Below are 4,897 nucleotides of genomic sequence, written 5' to 3' on the forward strand. Positions count from 1 at the left end.
TAGCCCCAGAGCCTAGCACAGGGCTGGTGCAGAGTTAGGCAGGGCTCGGCAATGATTTGCTGGATGAATGAATGGGGTTGAGCCAAGAAGCTACCTTCTCAGCAGTTCCTTGTGGGTTATGCTTTGGGAGGGAAACCTATATCTCACATGGTCCCTGAGAAAGCAGGTCACAGCACCACAGAGAGATGTACAGCTTGAGAGGAGACGTCTGAGGGTCAGAGAAGGGGCCAGGTATAGGCCCCTGAATTTTAAGTCCTATAGTAACATAATACAATGTGGAAATTTCCTTTAAGTAAGGGAGAGAAAAAAATATTTATGCTTAACCACTTGGGCATTTCTAGAGGAATGCATTGATAAGCAAATTCCCCAATGAAATTATATCATTTGGTATAACAGCAGCATATCACCAAGCCCTTTGGCCCTTAGAGCAGTCAGATGACTGTCAGTAATTTGCCCTTAAAGATGCTTACTGATTCCCTTAATGAATTAGGGACAAAGCAATCGAAGATAAGGAGGGTGAAGTAAATATCTCGAATGCACTACATTAATGCACATGAGGTATTGTTTGGAATTTACTGTGCTTGATAAGTAGTTTTATTTTAGAAGGTTATATGTACTATGAAGCAATTAATCACATATGACAAAGACGCAGGCCTTCAGATAGGTCGCTAAAATCTTTCCATAAAATTGAGGTGTTAACTCTCCAAATGATTTCCCTTATATTCTTGATTATTACAAAATGACCTCAAATACGTTTACTTCCCAAGTATTTATTTATGAGGAACTAGAGTGGTGTTATCAATAAATGCCTTTATGCAAGTAGCAGGTTATCAGTGACAGAAGCCATATAGATGAGTATATGTCACGATGTAATCACAGGTGCTCAATAAGTGATTCTGACGATGGCAAAATGAGGACAGTCTTGGGAATAAAGTGAAAGAAATGCCATTGAACACACATTTGTCTAAAAGTTATAGAACATTTCTAAACTAGGCTGTCATAAAAAAATTTTATTACACATCATTCAAAATGTGGACAGTCCAGTATAAGATACATAGTACAGTGTTCCAAAATGTATTAAGGAAATAAATGTAATTTATTTCACTACTGTTACTATGTTTCTAGGGACTTTGGAGAGAAACCGTAGTAGCCTAATGGTAAACCTGACTTAGGGTTCTGGAAGTCTAGCTCCAACATTGGTGGGTTCCCAGCATCATGTCAAAGCCGTGCCAGACTGAGTATTAGGGTGAGGTGCCCGGCTGATGGCAGCCAACAGGGCAGACCTGCAGGGAAGGTTGTTAGGTGGGGAAGCCTGAACTTACTTCTTTCCTGGCCTGATCCTCCATGATGTTTCAGGGCAGCCCTAAGTATGTTTTAGGTAATAGTTTATCTCTCCTGTTGAGGACAGGACGAAGGTAATATTTATCTTTTTATTCTCAGGGAATGTCACAAAGTAGATTCTAGATAAGTTTGTTGGAAAAAAAAAAGTGTGGTTTATCCCTATCCCCATCGAGGTTTATTATCCCCACTATAATATTCTTAGTAAATATAGTAGCGCTATTGTTAGTCAGAGTCCCCAGATTTATTTAAATTTTTTCTTGCCTAGATTTTTTTCAAATCCTAATTGTTTTGTGTCCTAAACTTATGGGCCACTATTAAATTTGCATAGTTGTTTCAAGCCAAATGCTACATCCCATATCTTGCGTTTACTTAGTTATTCACTGCCAACGTCTAAATCAGAGACGTGAAAAGGACAATTGTTTAGTGCTCTTTAAAGTCGCTGACCAAGATTAGTAGGGAAATCCCATTAGCTCCATTCATTGCATTTCTCATAAATCTAAAAGGAAAGCAAGTATCCAAAGCCTTATTCTTTAATAGTTCTTACTTGTAAAACCTTGACAGGGCTTTATTCTAAATTGCTTCCAAATGATGCAAAGAATACTGAGAAATATGATGGGTAGTGAATTGTGATAGTTTCAGTTGTCGAATAAATAACCAGAACACTAAAAAGGGACTAATCTTAAAGCAAACAGGATGATGGGCTATGATGAGGCAAAAAGAACAGAACCGTGGCATTCTTAAACTACCATCTGGCTCAATCCTCTTTAAGTGGACAAGTTTGAAGAGCCTTTTATTCACTGCCCTAAAACTTATTCAAAGGGAATTGTATTTGAATATTAATTTTTCATATAGTTAAAAAAACCTCACCAAACCCAACCCCATTTTTGTAGCCAAAAAGTAATGTTTAACAAAGTAATGGGTGACCCTCTGGCTAAACATGAAGGCGTGGGGCAACCTTGGCTGCAGGCGTGGAGAGGCCACTCTGCAGCTTTTGGGCCTTCACTTCCTGGGCTCCTTCGTGGCTGGAGTAACTTATTAAAGTTGTCACCATGGTTTGAAATTTAGGCAAGAGGTGTAAAAATAAAAAATTCGTTAGGAAAAGAGTACGTGGTGATTTCTAGTATTTTATTTTACATTAAAAAATACTGTAGAATTGCCATATAGGATAATTGAGGCAACTGACACAGTAGAAACCATAATTTATAGTTCAAGTCGTGCTTTTGTGAAATTGTGAACCTATTTCATCACTTTCTAACAGACCCCTGACAACTGTGATTTCATTTAAGTCCTGGATTTTTAAATGAAACTGTTAAGAGGCTTTTGTTTTCCCGAGAAGGTGTGTCTGAGAAGCCTAAGTTGAATAAATAGGAGCCCACTACCTATCTTCAGCAAGACGCTTTTAAAAAAGGTATTTTAGCATTCTCTGTGGTTTAAGAGACAAAACCAAGTCCTGCTGGCTTTGTGTGTTGTGCTTCTCTTACAGACTGCAGTGCCTTCTGTCTGCTTTAGGGTGTGGCATCTGCCATTGGGGAGGAGAAACTGGCATGTGTCGCCTTTTATAGCAGACTGATTTCATTGTGCTGGGGGCCTCTATTTCATAGCCTCTTGGCTCCAATCTTCTAGTTGACTTGCTGAAGCAAAAGGAATTAAAAGAGATTTCGACCTACATACCTAATTTTTTTTTAAGTTTCATGATTTTTCTATATGAAAAAAAATTTTTTTAAAAGGGCCAGAGGTGAACTTGGTGACTCATTTTCCCTTTTTAGGATTAGTTGTGAAAATAAGCCACAAAATATGGCTACACTTGTACAAACTGACTTTGAGGTATTTTATCAGTTTGAAAAAATGCATTTTTATGATTATATGTATATATTTAGTTTGACTATAAATGTTTAAAAGCATACATATGTAATGGATTTTAGAATATATGTATAAACACATATACACAAAACAGACATATTTATATTTACATATGAAAAACTTTAAAAATTCAACTTATGTGGTATAATCATATAATTAGTATTTGAATATACAGAGGGAGAAAATCCAGGACAAAGTGTCAAAGAGGCACACTAACAAAGATGTAATATTCTCTTGGCAAAAACTGATGAATGATTTGGCATGAATTTACCTTACGGCTCTGTTATTCTCTCTTACACATGATGATATTACTCCTGTTTTCCAGTTGTTTGCAATTTGTTGAATGCAAATTTGTGGTTTCTACACTCTGTAATGACCCTTGGGTGTGCACCTGATTCCCCTTCCCCCAGTCACCAGTTTTTCACATCTATCATTTTCTATTTAGTCATGTAACATATTTACACTCGGTCAAGCAAACAAAAATAACCACTGCAGTTGAAATAAACTAAAATAGCCTTTATGGAAAGCTAAAGAATGAGATGATTTTAGAAAGCTACATTCTACCAAAATCATATGTATCATTTCAGCTAGCAGGGCTTCTTGAAAGCTCTGGTTTCAAGTGCTTTCTCTCCATGAAAACTGAGTCCACACTAGTACACTAGTACAACTGAGCTATTGTTCAGGTTAAGAAGTCCTGCTTTTGAAGATATTCAAGATGTTACCAGGTGACAAATTCACAATAATAAAAACATTTAAAGCATCAAAAAGTGATAGAATAATGGATAGTATTTTTTTAAAAAAAACAAAGCGTGAAACGTTTTTGCTCTAGGATTAGATATGACGGATTTATATCATTACTGATCTTATGTTTATTAAATATAACATGTATTTCTTTTAGTTTTGTTTCACATCACTTAGAAATGAACCCATATCAAGAGGGTTAATTGTGCACATAACCTCTGAAATAGGGGGAAAGGCATCATACAGATTTATGAAGACAAGAGATAAACCTTAGCTATTATGCTGCCAATAGTTAAATTTCCACGTGCAAGCTGTTGGGAGCATAAGGCACCACTCTACATATCTGAGGACGTTCCCTTCAGAGAGAAGACAGACAAGTGCATTGCAGGAAAAATGCTCCTTTGGGACTACTTCGTCTTTTCGTTGATAAGCCTACGTACACACATAAGATGCCTTAAAAAAAAGTTATATCAACGTTATCTTTGGGCAGGTGCAGTCAATAATAAGCATATATTGAGTACCTGCTGTGTACAGGGCACAGCGCTCCGGGAATGTGCTAACCTTCACTTAAACTCTTTCCTAATTTTGCAGTTTGAAGAAGTTGTGGGAAATACGCTGATGGCCCGAAATCAAGGGAGAGAGGCTAACATTCTGAAAAATTACATAACTCTTTGGAGAGGCAGTACTTTTGCACAGATTGCCCAAATATTTTCTTTCCACGCCGGTTCCTCGTAACCTTTGGGGCCAGCGGACAACTTTGTTCCTCAGCCCTTCTCCCTCTTTTGTCTGCTCGTCAGACTCGTTTTCCACCTTTGTATCGGGCCTTTTAGACGTGAAAACAAACACGCGAACGCCCGGTTGGCAAGGAGACGGAGGCACGAGGGGAAAGTGCAGGCTCCAGTTGCCCCACGCCGCCGCCGCGCTCCGGGCGCCTGCGGCGCCTCCCGAGCCCCCG

This window comes from Neophocaena asiaeorientalis, unplaced genomic scaffold (assembly GCF_003031525.2).
Source record: "Neophocaena asiaeorientalis asiaeorientalis breed wild unplaced genomic scaffold, Neophocaena_asiaeorientalis_V1.1 scaffold123, whole genome shotgun sequence".
Lineage (NCBI taxonomy): Eukaryota > Metazoa > Chordata > Mammalia > Artiodactyla > Phocoenidae > Neophocaena > Neophocaena asiaeorientalis.